General features: G+C 43.8%; 1 long non-coding RNA gene across 1 annotated transcript; it reads right to left on the reverse strand.

Annotated features, from left to right (window-relative positions):
- Positions 1-4532: 4532 nt before the first annotated feature.
- LOC143958148 (uncharacterized) lies at positions 4533-13539 on the reverse strand. Its single transcript, XR_013270093.1, has 2 exons — positions 13448-13539; positions 4533-4834 (listed from the first exon to the last, which is right to left on the reverse strand). It is a non-coding gene; the product is annotated as an uncharacterized LOC143958148 (long non-coding RNA).
- Positions 13540-15313: the final 1774 nt, after the last annotated feature.

Genomic DNA, 15313 nt, shown 5'->3' on the forward strand with positions numbered 1-15313 from the left:
TGCCTCCCAACTGTCCCTGATTTGGAGCAATGTCCCTCTGTCCTCCTCATTTGTCCCTCATTTTGATCTGATCTATATAGTTGTATATAAAATGCACTTTTTATCTTTCAAAAAGTTTCCCAGTGCTAAACCTTTCATCTGATTTCTAAATTGCTGCATTTTTTAAATTCCAAAAGCCAATATAAAGGAATAGTAGTGGTAAAAAAAACAAAAAAAAAACACTTGTGGATTTAACCTTCTTCTTTTTTTTTTTTTTTTTTTTTGGGTTAAATATTTAAGGGCGTGTGGCAGGGGGCATGTCCTATGCCTACATAAATTTTCTAGTAGGTGCCCCTCATTCACATCTCAAAATGTTGGGAGGTGTGCAGAGGGGAGGAGGAGAATAGTCGTTATTGTGACCTGTTTTTCTCATTTCAATATTTTTACACAAAGACTGTTAGTCGGTGAGTGATTGTCACCATAGAAGTGAGATAATGAATGCATCAATAAACATACTGTATGTCTGTGATGCTGTAAGGGTCGTTGGGTACTCCCTGGCTATATACCGTTATATTTTTTCTGCCACTTTGCAAGCTGTAGTGAACTGCTAGGGGCTTCTTTGTACCACATAAAGGAATATATAGAAGAGCGCCAAATCAATAAAAAGTGCATTTATTTTATACAATTAATAAAAGTCTCACTTACAGCCATAATTATTATTGTCCTCCGTTTGATAGTCAAATCACTGTTCCCTTTCGCTGGTGCTGTTACTGGATGAATCTTCCTCCACAGCGCGCTAGGGGAAGCTCTGCTGTGTTCTGTGATGCACAGACTCAGACTGGCTCGTAGACAGCGTGTGACGTCAGCCGGGGGGGTACCCAAAAGCACAACGCGTTTCTGAGCTTGCGCAAGCCTCGTTCGGGCATGCGCGCTCCTTTTTCAAGTGCAGGTATACCCTGCAGGGAACAGTGATTTGACTATCAAACGGAGGACAATAATAATTATGGATGTAAGTGAGACTTTTATTAATTGTATAAAATAAATGCACTTTTTACTGATTTGGCGCTCTTCTATATATTCCTTTATTGGTATCCTATTCATGAGATGACTTCACTCTAAGGCTAGGTTCACACAGGAGCGATGCGGGAACGCCGCAAATCCACGGCGTTTTCCTGCATCGCATGCTTCCCGTTCACATAGGGCAGTGTGAACTGCTGGGAGTGTCAGTGAAACCATAATGACACCCCCAGATCAGTCCGCATATCGCAGTGCGATCTGCAAACTCGGACAGGAATCGGATCGCATGGTGTGAACACCCATGCGATCCGATTCTGCTGCGGACCAAAAAAGGGTCCCGTGCAAGTTTGCGGCGGGTGCGATGCGAATTCAGCCATACTATCTGTATGGCTGAACTCGCATCGCACAGAGATCGGATGTGATTTGCACTGCAGTGCGGTGCGACTCACATCCGGGTCTCCCAGCCGCAGCGGTGTGAACCCAGCCTAAAGAAGCAGCTGCCGCAGGTGATTGTGCACATACATCCCTTATCCTCTAAGGACAGCAAGCAACCTTTCTGGATTTTCAGCAAATTCCAAGTACTGTTTTCTCGGATAACTTTTTAAAAAAAACATCTTGCTTTGATAAAAACTGTTTTGAATTTATTTTAATGAACAATACAGACTGAACTGAAAAGGACACACCAGTATCTTTTAAAGCGCTAGTATCTTGTGTTTGTTTTTTTATCTTTGTACCACATAACCAATTAATTTGCATGAATTATGGACACTGCTGAATACCCTGTCATTCTAATCCTCTAACTCCAATGCTTTGAGTCACTCACCTGAAATGCATATTTTGTGTGTGTGTGTATGTATGTATGTATGTGTATGTGTGTATATATATATATATATATATATATATATATATATATATATATATATATATATATATATATATATATATATATATATATATATATATATATATATATATATATCTCACAAAAGTGAGTACACCCCTCACATTACCGAAGAAATTGCACTTTGTTACAATGTAAAGTAGTGAGTGTACAGCTTGTATAACAGTGTCAATTTGCCGTCCCCTCAAAATAACTCAACACACAGCCATTAATGTCTAACAAAAGTGAGTACACCCCCTTATTGAAAATGTCCAAATTGGGTCCAAAGTGTCAATATTTTGTGTGGCCACCATTCTTTCCAGCCCTGCCTTAACCCTCTTGGGGATGGAGTTCACCAGAGCTTCACAGGTTGTCTCTTGAGTCTTCTTCCACTTCTCTATGATGACATCACGGAGCTGGTGGATGTTGGAGACCTTGCGCTCCTCCACCTTCTGTTTTGAGGATCCCCACAGATGATCAATGGGGTTTAGGTCTGAAGACATGCTTGGCCAGTCCATCACTTTTACCCTCAGCTTCTTTAGCAAGGCAGTGGTCATCTTGGAGGTGTGTTTGGGGTCGTTATCATGTTGGAATACTGCCCTGCGGCCCAGTCTCTGAAGGGAGGGGATCACGCTCTGCTTCAGTATGTCACAGTACATGTTGGCATTCATGGTTCCCTCAATGATCTGTAGCCCCCAGTGCCGGCAGCACTCATGCAGCCCCAGACTATGACACTCCCACCACCATGCTTGACTTTAGGCGAGACACACTTGTCTTTGTACTATTCACCTGGTTGCCACCACACATGCTTGACACCATCTGAACCAAATAAGTTTATCTTGGTCTCATCAGACCACAGGACATGGTTCCAGTAATTCATGTCCTTGTCTTCAAGCAAACTGCAGGCTTTCTTGTGCTTCATCTTTAGAAGCAGCTTCCTTCTCGGACGACAGCCATGCAGACCAATTTGATGCAGTGTGCGGCGTGTAGTCTGAGAACTGACAGGCTGACCCCCCCCCCCCCCCACCCCTTCAACCTCTGCAGCAAGGCTGGCAGCACTCATACATCTGTTTCCCCAAAGACAACCTCTGGATATGATGCTGAGCATGTGTGCACTCAACTTCTTTGGTGGACCATGGCGAGGCCTGTTCTGAGTGGAACCTGTCCTGTTAAACTACTGTATGGTCTTGCAGCTCAGTTTCAGGGTCTTGGTAATCTTCTTATAGCCTAGGCCAGGGCTCGACAAACCCCAATGCGACCAGAAATCGCAACCTGGTGCCTAAGCTGCCACCAGCCCACTCACTATTGATGCCCCAGACATGCAGCACATTAACACTGACTGCCGTCCTCCTCCCTCCTCCACACTCAGCAGCTCTGGCAAGCATCAAGCGCCGCGCTAAGTTTGTGAAACTGACAAGCAACAGAGAGGAGAGAGAAGGATCTGTCAGATTTCAGCTTGATGTTGGGGGTGGGCAGAACCCGGCCGGAGTGGGCGGGACCCGCCTGGGGTGGGCGGGATCCAGCAGCTATCAAACACCAGCCAATGGGATCTGGGCGGGCCGCTACTTGTATGTGGCCTGCCCCTTTTTCTTAAGCAGCCAAATCGTTGGCTGATGTTTGATAGCTGCTGAGTCTTGCCCACCCCGGCCGGGCCCCACCCACCCCAACATCAAGCTCAAATCTGACAGATCTGCCTCTGTTACTTGTCAGTTTCACACCCTGGCTGGGTCCTTCCCACCTCCGACATTAAGCTCAATTCTGACAGCTCCTCTATCAATTCTATCTATTGGTGATAGAGCGGTGCAGGAGAGAGGGGGCGGCGCTCTCTGCACCCTCTATGGACGCACCGCCACTGCTCATAACTAATATCCTCCAGACCCTTTATTAGCTTTGTTGCCCTTCTTTGTACTCGCTCCATTTCCAATACATCCTTCCTGAGGACTGGTGCCCAGATCTAGACAGCATACTCCAGGTGCGGCCGGACCAGAGTCTTGTAGAGCGGGAGAATTATCATTTTCTCTCTGCAGTTGATCCCCCCTTTTTTTTTAATGCATGCCAAATATTCTGTTTGCTTTGTTAGGCTCAGCAATGGCATGCTGCTATCATCTACTAGGACCCCCAGGTCCTTTTCCATCCTAGATTCCCCCAGAGGTTCCCCCCCCAGTGTATAGATTGCATTCATATTTTTGCCACCCAAATCCATTATTTTAAATTTTTCTACATTGAACCTCATTTGCCATGTAGTTGCCCACCCCCGTTTAATTTGTTCAGATCTTTTTGCAAGGTTTCCACATCCTGCGGAGAAGTTATTGCCCTACTTACCTTTAGTATTGTGCGCAAATACAGAGATTGAACTGGTTACCCCATCCTCTGGGTCGTTTATGAACTAATTAATATATGTGCTGGGACCAATCCTATTTAGTGTTGGTGTGTGTGTACAGTACATAGGTGTGTATATCCTCTTCTTTTTTTTTTTTTTTGCCTCCTTTTTAACGTGTGTGTGTGTGTGTGTGTGTGTGTGTATAAATATATATTATTTATGAGTCATCAGTGACCCTAACCCTTACTTGTGGCTTCAATTCCCCTTGCTGACTTGTAAACACATTTTGTTTAGAATTTCCTAATGATTTTTACATTTAAATGACCAAAAACAGCATTATCTGGGTTAATATACCCTGGGGAAATCTGGGCTTTAATCCATAAAATTCTGCCAAACACTAATCATTAAAGTATTATTGTATTAATTGATACAACTACATCAAGAGGCTGTGGCTTAATTCAGGTCTAATCAAATTTCATCTTGTGCAGAATTAGATTTCGGGCCATCCTATGCTCTGTTATAACATAATAGAGTGCTTTAACTCCTGAATTCACACCAATTTCGCCATAGTTTTACATGAAGGAACCTCTAGGGACATCGGTGAGGACAATCCACTCAGAAGTCTTCCGCTCAGGATCCTACAAACCAATAAAGGAAAGTGTAAGGATTGTGTTTTTTAAGAGGCACCCAGGCCACAGAAACGATAATTAGAGTTTGTTGTAAAGATGATTTATCATGGCTATCAGCCAACGTGAAAAGACGAGGTCACCCATGAAAGCTGATGAAATTCCAAACACCAACTCCCAGTGGGCCCTTCACATCTGCTGCCCTCCAATGATGAGGACATAGCCCGAAGCAAAGCTTCTCAAGGCCATAGCAAAATATAGGCATTTCTGGCAGGTTAACATTTTATTTGTGTATTGCGGCTGACACACATTAAATGCCTTTAAATAAAGCTGTAATGGAAGCCATTGTCGATACTTGCTAAGCATTGTGGGAGTGTTCCCCAGTTTTTTTTTTTTTCCTGGCCTCCATTTTGTCATGAATAATGTATGGGGATCTCTCTGCTAGATTGGAATGATGAAAGTGTGAAAATTGTCTTTTGATCTCCTCTGTTTGGGCATTCAATGAGGCCGTAGGCATGAATTAAAAGAGGACGGAGGGGGGAGGTTGAGTCCAGACATGTACAAGTAAAACAATAATAATTTTTCATGCGTGATTACCTCTCCCAGCAATTCCAGAACTACTGGAAATTACAATCCCATGAAAGGCTTGGAATGGGAATACAAGCAGCTTTACAGCATTGTGTATCTGATCGACATCAATCATTTGTGTAATGTTTGGTTTATATGATAAATGAACAACAAGTCCAGGGAAAAAAAATTATAATGTAAGGGAACTTGAACAACCATTTCTGTCATACAAAAATGACGAAAGGATCATTCTTGTAAAGAAATGTGTGTGCTTAAAATTACAAATCCATACATCTTCCTATTTAGGAGTTTTTTGTATTTTCAGCTGGAAGCTTTCATAGATTGGGCTGCCCAATGCTTCTCCCTAACAGATTTGCAGCGTTTGATCTGCAAGATATTTGACTATCTATGGTGACTGCCAAATCTTACAGCACAATTTCTTGTTTGTACAGGAGGCAACATAAATGGGGGAAAAAAAAAAACATTTGAAATTGAAATTTTCCACATTTTGTCATGTTACAACCAAAAACATAAATGTATTTAATGTGATAGACTAACACAAAGTGCCACATAATTGTGAAGTGGAAGGAAAATGATAAATTGCTTTCAAAATATTATTATTATTATTATTATATATTTTTATTTTTTATTTTTATTTTTTTAACAAATAAAGATGTGAATAGCGTGGTGTGCATTTGCATTCAGCCCCCCTGAGTCAATACTTTTTGTAAAACCACCTTTCATTGCAATTACTGATGCAAGTCTTTTTGGGGATCTAAACCGTTCCATTGTAGCTCTTGCAGACCCACTTACACCAATAGAGTCTTGAGTATCAGGTGGCTGCATTTGCCTGCAGTGTGCGTTGGCACCATTTTGTTCCGGAGACCCAATGTGCTGGATAGATTCAGGACTGAAAACTGCTGTGAATACTGTGAGCACAAAAGAGGTATGCAATACAAGTATATCCCGATTTTTAACCAACCCACAGGCCCTGAGATAGCCTATGGGCTAAGGCATGAAAGGGGAAAGAATGAACTCCTGTATGTCAATTAGACATGTGCAAAAGGAAAAAATGTGTTTAGTTTTGTTTCGTTTTAATTCATTAATTTCGTTTAGTTATATTCGTTAACTTCCTTAAATTCGTTTTCGGATTTCGTTTAGTTTTCTACCGAATTCGAAAAATCGGCCACATTCGAAAATATTTCAACGAAATTCGAAAATATTTCTATCGGATTCGAAATGATTTCAACATGATTCGACATTATTTCAACCACATTCAAAAATATTTTGTGACCCGACTTTAGGGCCATGTATCTCGGGGTTACTTGGTGCTAGACACTTCAAATTTGGATATGTTGTAGAGTAGTATTATTGTGTTTGCATACCAAATTTAGGGTTTCTAGCTATAAGTGACCCCGAGATATGTGGCCCCAAAATCGGGTCGCAAAATGTTATTAGTTAATAGAGCAGAGAATGACATTTTGCGACCCGATTTTGGGGCCACATATCTCGGGGTCACTTATAGCTAGAAACCCCAAATTTGGTATGCAAACACAATAATACTAGCTCTACAACATATCCAAATTTGAAGTGTCTAGCACCAAGTAACCCCGAGATACATGGCCCTAAAGTCGGGTCACAAAATATTTTCGAATGCGGTTGAAATAATGTTGAATCATGTTGAATCATGTTGAAATCATTCCGAATGCAGTTGAAATAATTTCGAATCATTTTGAAATAATTTCGAATCATTTTGAAATAATTTCGAATCATGTTGAAATAATTTCGAATGCATTCGAAATTATTTCAACATGATTCAACATTATTTCAACCGCATTCGAAAATATTTTGTGACCCGACTTTAGGGCCATGTATCTCGGGGTCACTTGCTGCTAGACACTTCAAATTTGGATATGTTGTAGTGCTAGTACCATTGTATTTTCGTACCAAATTTGGGGTTTCTAGCTATAAGTGACCCCGAGATATGTGGCCCCAAAATCGGGTCGCAAAATGTCATTCTCTGCTCTAATAACTAATAACATTTTGCGACCCGATTTTGGGGCCACATATCTCGGGGTCACTTATAGCTAGAAACCCCAAATTTGGTATGAAAACACAATGGTACTAGCACTACAACATATCCCAATTTTAAGTGTCTAGCACCAAGTGACCCCGAGATACATGGCCCTAAAGTCGGGTCACAAAATATTTTCGAATGCGGTTGAAATAATGTCGAATGCAGTTGAAATAATTTCGAATGCGGTTGAAATAATTTCGAATCATGTCGAATTCATTTGAATTCATTCGTTATATTTCTTTCGTATTCGTTGTAATTTGTTATTTTTTTATTCGGACATTCGGATGCATCCGAATGTCCGAAAGATGCAAAATTCGGCCGAATTTCGATTCGTTACGAAACGAATTGCACAAGCCTAATGTCAATTAACTCCCTTAAAATCCTGAGACCAACACACCCAGAACATAAACACACAGCGTAACAAATTTAAAATTGACAAAGAATGCAACTTTAAACTTTTAAATAAGAGTTCCCTCTTAATGTGTGTTAAAGCGGGAGTCCGCGTTTTTATTTTATTTTTTTAAAAGCCAGCTGCTGACTTTTAAAATAGTGACACTTACCTGTCCAGCGCACCCGCGATGTCGGCACCCGAAGCCGATCTCTCGATCGTCTCTCGGGTGCTGCCGTCGCCATCTTGGGTATGGGAATCAGGAAGTGGAGCCTTTCGGCTTCATTTCCCGGTTCCCTACTGCGCATTCGCGCGAGTCGCGCTGCGCAGTAAGGATGGACCTGCTGCCTCTGGGATCTGTGTGTTTCCCAGCAGGCAGCGGGGGACTTTCGGAAAGGGGCGTAATCTACGCCCCTTTCCGCAGAGAGCTATCCGGGAAGTGGGTGCAGATACCTGTACTGTACAGGTACCTGCACCCCCCTCCCCCCTGAAAGGTGCCAATTGTGGCGCCGGAGGGGGGGAGGATTCCAATGAGCGGAAGGTCCACTTTTTGGGTCTGACCTCCGCTTTAATATTTTTGAGTTGTGGAAGAAAGTAAGGGAGTCCTTGCAGTGTAGATATCTGGCATCTTCAGCTAGTTCAACAAAGGGCCCAAAGAGATCTCTGTGTAACAATGCCCAGTAACAAGGGGTAACTTATGCAAAGTGTCTCCTGTGAAGGCTCTAATATGGAAAGATGAGGTAAAGATGTCTGCATGCAGTGTCCCGTTTTGTGTGTACGCAAGGTGGCTTCTGCCTGCTCACTAATCTTTAAAATAACAAAGCCCAGAGGAATGGGATGTCCTGGAACAGACTCTTGAAGACACTGGATGTCTGCTTGGCAACCCGAATGCTCAGCGACGCAGTGATGTCTGTACAGATACCCATGCAGTTGATAGGGTGTCTGCAACTGGTATTTGCATCCAAGGGTGAAGCTGGCTGGCAGAGGGGGCCACCACTCTGTCCTAGTAGCGATCACTCCAGTTCCTCTCCCTCGTGGTCCCTCCATCATAATCAATCCTCCTTTGTTTCCCTCTTGATCAATCTCCCTTCCTCTCCTGGGCTCCTCTACTCTCCTCCCCTTTTTCAGCAAGGCATCCGCTGAGTCCCCTCTGGCTGCCAGTACTCAGGACTACATGTCCAATGACCCTCCCTTCTTGGCTGCTGATTGGTTCTCTTCCCCCAGCCAATGAGGAAGCAAGGGAAGGAACAGAGCAAGTGCCACTCTGCTTTGCTGTGTAGCAGCTAGAGGAAGGGGGGGCCCGCAGATGCACTGTCTGATTCTTCCTCTGTCAGCGGTGACTAACAGAGTGGGGGATTGGGCACCCTTTTGGCAAGTTGACACTAGCGCGAAGACTAATGGAGAGGCTAGGCCTCTTCGGCTTTGTCTCAAGCCATAACTCAAATGACCCAGTCACAGGCTACTTTGCAATGTACATTCTGTGAAATCCAGAAGTCGATAGGACAAGTAATGGAGACTCGCATGACTATGCAAAAGGCCTTGAAAGACGATGAAAAAGATTTAGAGTTTTTTATTTATTTATTTATTTATTTATTTTTTTTAAATGAAAAGGCATGCATCTGCATGCTGATACATGAAGGTGCAACCATGTGAATGGTGAGTGGATTGAAAGTTCTGGGGGATGAACCCCTAAACATTACAGTCTCCAAATGGAGGCTGTAAAGGGAGCGACACTGCTTCAGGCGTGGGCTGGGGAACCCAATCACTGTGAACAAAAGGAAAGCAAAAGGAGGAGAGAAACGCCAAGCCAATCTTTTAAACAGCATAGGAATTTATTCAGTGTATATAGGTATAAAACACAAAAAACTTGCATGAACAATGTTGGAGCACTTGCAGAGTGCTAGAGCATGTGGGAGCTTCCATGTGCAGTGTCACAGGAGCACAAGAGGACTGCCAGAAGGTCTCTATTGAGGGATCTACGAGCGCGTTTTTTTTTAATTTATTTTTTTGAGCTGCAGCTGGAGCCTCCATAAGCCACGTGGAGACGGCAGCTGTGTGTCTCTGGGTGGGAGTGGTCCAGGGATGTCAAACTAGGGAGCCACCCACACACTGTCTGGCCAATCAGATCGTGCTTTGAAGGCACGGCCATGCCTTCATCAGCTGATCCTCTAAGAGCCGCAACACATTTATATAGAGGATGCAATTAACCCACTCTGAGCCACAATTAGTGGTGTCAGCTGGGAAGATGATGGATAAGTAATTGATAAAAAGCAAGTGTACGACTTAGAGACATAATTTAAAATGTGAAAAATATGCGAGGGGGGGGGATATATAATTTGGAAAAAAATTACCAGGAAATTTCCAAAAAAAAAGAAATAAAATCTAGGTTGAAAATGTAAATGTTATGTATACAAAAGACTGGTAATGTGGAGAAGGCATATAGATAATCTTGATGAAAAACGTTTTTCGAAATGACTTATATTATTACTGTAGCCATAGATCAGTGAATAAATGAGTTAAGAAATCAATTAATGGATTAGTATGTACCTTTTTGTGTACGTGTATTTATATGCATACACATGTATCACTGTTGCATCTAGTTCATTTTTATACATCCTTTTCACCTTTTTATACAACAAGGTACATTTACCCACCCAAGACCTATTCCATCATATGTTCCTTTTATCCAAGCTGACCGGCTACTTTATTTCTCATTTTATATATATATATATATATATATATATATATATATATATATATATATATATATATATATATATATATTGGGGCTGTGGAAATGTAAAGAATAATTCCTCCATTAATCTATACATTTTTTATTTTATTTTTTGATCGGTACTCTCCGCCAGCTTCCAGGTCTTCAGGGAGTTCCGTCGGAGATCCAGTGAAGTCATGGACATCGACGTCACTGGACTGCTCCCCTGGTGACGCTTAAGTTCTGATTGAACTTAAAGCGTATGGGGGAGGAGCGACGTATGACGTCACCCGCTGCTGCCCTATGGAACTCGCGCGATTGTCTGCTTTACATGCTGTGTTTTTATCATTTTTATGTCAGTAGTTTGTGTTTGAACACAAAAATTAAATATTATACTTAAGCGGTGAGCACTTAGATCTTTTCTTTCTACCCGTGACCTGGCATTCTTGCTGAGATCTAAGGAGACTTGAGAAGTTTATGGTCCGTGTTAACCCTTTTGATACCCGCTTGCATGACCACCTGTTTGCACAGGGGTCCATGCCATAAGGTGAGAGTGATTATTTAGACCAGAGGTGGAGGGATTGTCACGCTACTGTGGAAAAAAGAAAATGACTTACGTCGGTGCTACAGTTTGAATTTAAAACTTATTTGTGTGAACTTAAGTCATGGATTGTGGAAAATAACTAACTAGTGTCGGGTGATTGTATAATTATTTATTAATTATTTTAATCAGTAACAGCCCTAATTGTGTGTGTGTGTGTGTGTGTGTGTGTGTGCTTACCGGCGCCATTTTTGAATGTCAGGCACTCCATTCTAGATTCTAGTCAGCATCTCGCCACAGTGACAGCGGAGGAGAAGGTTGGTCGGTCTGTCTCTGCCTGGAACGGAGGGAGTGCTGACTGACCATCCACTCCACGTCAGTCAGAAACTGATTTGTATTGTGCTGATCAGCCTGAGCTGAAGGAGGGAGGACAGGTAGAGCAGAGCTGAACCATTCCATAGAACACTACACACACACAGCCTCTGACCCCCGTACCATGTCCACGCAGCCTCTGACCCCCGTACCATGTCCACGCAGCCTCTGACCCCCGTACCATGTCCACGCAGCCTCTGACCCCCGTACCATGTCCACGCAGCCTCTGACCCCCGTACCATGTCCACGCAGCCTCTGACCCCCCGTACCATGTCTACGCCGCCTCTGACCCCCCCCGTACCATGTCCACGCCGCCTCTGACCCCCCCCCCCCGTACCATGTCCACGCAGCCTCTGACCCCCCCCGTACCATGTCCACGCAGCCTCTGACCACCCCCCCCGTACCATGTCCACGCAGCCTCTGACCACCCCCCCCGTACCATGTCCACGCAGCCTCTGACCCCCCCCCCCGTACCATGTCCACGCAGCCTCTGACCCCCCCCCCGTACCATGTCCACGCAGCCTCTGACCCCCCCCCCCCGTACCATGTCCACGCAGCCTCTGACCCCCCCCCGTACCATGTCCACGCAGCCTCTGACCCCCCGTACCATTCCACCATTCTACCATAGTTTAAATATTGATATTTGCACTGTTTGGCACTGAAAACAGGCATTTTAGGTACTTTTTTGCTGAGCCAGCAAAAAAATGCGGGTGGGTTGACAACACTGGTGTGGGCCCTGGACCACTCCCACCCAGAGACACACTGCCGGCGTCTCCACGAGGCTTACCGAGCCTCCAGCTGCAGCTCCCGGTGGTCCTCCTGTGCTCCTGTGACACTGCAAGTTTTTAGTGTCGTTTTATACCTATATACTGAATACATTCCTATGCTGTTTAAAGGATTGGCTTGGTGTGTCCTCTTCCTCCTGGGCAAAACAGCACTTCTTGCTGATGGTGACAAACACTGATATAATGAGAAGACTACTCAGTCAAGGATGTTCATCCTCGGCTACATCAGGCCTATCAACATGTCCTGCAGGAGTAGGAGACCTCAATGGAATGGTTCGGAAAGCTCTGGAGACTTGACTTTGAAGAAACAGAGCTGCAACCAAGGGAAAAAGCTTGCTTGTGAGCCACTATTAAGTTAACCTGGGACCAGCCTGGGCCCTTTGTTGTCCTTGAAGAGGATTCTTGGGGAGAGAATACCAGGGTGGAGCCGATTCTCAAAGTAGTGTAGACTAAGACATTGGAGCAAAATTATGGAAAGATTCCTGTCAGTATGCAAAACGATATTGATCTCCCAGTCAAGCTAAATACTCGATTGTTGTTGCTTGGGTAGGTGAACACAGCTACTCCAGTGGCACCATCTCGTCTGGTGGGGGAAGCCACAGAGAAAATATCAGGAGTCAAGTTAGACCTTCAAAACTCCCCATTATCACCCGAGTAGAAGTTAAGGGTCAAAGGATGGCTTCTGAAATGGCAAGAAATGTTCTCATAAAAATGACTACAATGTCGGCTGTGCTAAGCGTGCCCAACACAGAATTTGATTTCAAGACGATAAACCTTTCAGGGAGCAAGCGCTCTGCAAATCCCGTTGGGTGACTTGAAAGATCTTCAAGAGCAACTGGCTAAGTAGAAGCGGCATTATCCAAGACTTGCAAAGCCCTTGCACCTCCCCCACAGTGGTAGTACGGAAGAAAAATGTCTCCCTCCAGAATGTGCATTGATTATAAAACGCTCAACTAGAGAACATTTCCTGACTAATATACCACTAAAATGATAGAGGATGCTCTGCAGTTCCTATTGGGTGTGCAGTGATTAGTCATGTTGTATCTGAACTGCAGGTATTACCATATCCCCATGAACTCAGAAGACCAGGAAAAGTCTGCCTTCATCTGCCCACTGAGGTTTTTCGTGTGCAACAAGATTCCCAGGAGCCCCTGCAACCTTTCCATGACTAATGGAACATACCTTAGGTGACATGAACTTGATTCAGATATTATCATCCTCTTCAGTAAGACTCTTGATGAACAGGAGGAGCAACTGAAAAAGGTACTGCAGAGACGCCATGAAGAAGAGTTAGAAATTACATTTCTCCGACCACAATTTTATCAACCCAACCCTCATTCACTTACAGTACTGTGCAAAAGTTTTAGGCAGGTGGGGAAAAAAATGCTGTAAATTTAGAAATAGAAGCATTACATGATTTTTTTTTTTTTTTTTTTTTAACAAAATGAGTTTAAAAAAACAAAACAAAATGAACATAGGATAAATCCAAGCAATACTTGATGTGACCATCTTTTGCCTTCAAAACTGCATTTAATTCTTCTCGGTACATTGCACACAGTTTTTGAAGAAACTTGGCAGGTGGGTTGTTCTAAATGTAGGGCCGGTACTCTTAACGAGTACGTGCTATTTGTTAAATTTTAGTTTTTGCCCAAAACTGTAATGAGTTTTGGGACAAATTGTACTTTTGGCATCAGTTTGGCTGGGCTGTATAGAAGTTCTGCCTGGTCATAGGTGGGGTTGTACACCTGTGGGAGGCTTTGGAATGCAGTCTGGTTGGACGCATTGGCTCCGAGACAGAGATTGGTACCCAATCAGTGGGAGTTTCTCACTGCGTAATCCGGGAAGGGGTACTTAAGGTGCCAAAGTCACGTGGTACGGGGTTCCAGTCCAGAAGTTATTGCTGACTCCGTTGTCCTGGTCCTCCTGACCAGCCCCCGGGGGCCCTCATGGCCTGGGGTGTGAATCCATCCATTTTCTGAGCCTCAAAACTGGCTAGTTCGAGGCACAACTGGAAGCAGGATTCTAACGTGTTCCATTGCCATCTCGGGTTTTGGAGAGGCCCAGCAACTCTACACACAACCAGGGGAGGACTCTTCAGTAAGAGGGCCGTGCACAGGGCTGACTGCTCAGTAAGAGCCTGGAAGCTAAGCTGCCGTGGACATTGAGTCTGCAATTCTAACGGTATCGCCGGACTGGCTGAAAGATTCTGGTACAGTAAGAAAAGTTCCTACTTCTACCCTTCCAGTTGTAACTAAGTTTCCAAGTTTTCAACCAAGTCTGTGTGAGAGACTTTGAAAAGCTAGAATTATCTGTTGGCTGCTAAACCCTGAACCTAAGGATTTATCCAACAGTTAAAGAGTCCAGTTGCGAGCAGTTGTTCCCTGGACTTTACTGTACATAGATTCTTTTATTGAAGTCAGCCGTTCCAAGCACCTGAGCTAAACTCTACCCTGATACCCTCTATTCCCAACTTAGACTGAGTTTGTTCAATCGTTTCTATGCAAAATAAAAATCCTAACAAGGAATTCGAGTGTCGGTCTGTACAATTACTGGGTTATGAACCCTGGGAACCCCTAGACAAGGACAACGAGTACGAGCTGGAGGAGGTAATCGGTAAGCCCTGGAAAATTTCAGCCGTTCCTTCGGGGGTAAGCGCTACATAAACATCTTGGAGAATGAACCACAGATCTGTGGATGTAGGTTGCCTCAAATCCTTCTGTTTCATGTAATCCCAGACAGACTCAATGTTGAGATGGGTGCCAAACCACCACTTCCAGAGCTCCTTTTTGTTCTTTACACTGAAGATGGTTTTTAATGACGTTTGCTGTATGTTTGAGGTTATGTTCCTGCTGCAGAATAAATTTGGGGCCAATCGCACACCACCCTGATGGTATGGCATTATAGTAAGGTATTTGCTCTAATTTCTCAGCATTCAGGACACCAGTGATCCTGGCCAAATCTCCAACTCCATTTGCAGAAATGCAGCCCCTAACTTGAAACAAATCTCCATTGTGCTTCACTGTTGCCTGCAGATATTCCTTTTTGGAT

The sequence above is a fragment of the Lithobates pipiens genome, unplaced genomic scaffold (assembly GCF_037356315.1).
Source record: "Lithobates pipiens isolate NorthernLeopardFrog02 unplaced genomic scaffold, aLitPip1_a1.2 Scaffold_57, whole genome shotgun sequence".
Taxonomy (NCBI): Eukaryota; Metazoa; Chordata; class Amphibia; order Anura; family Ranidae; genus Lithobates; species Lithobates pipiens.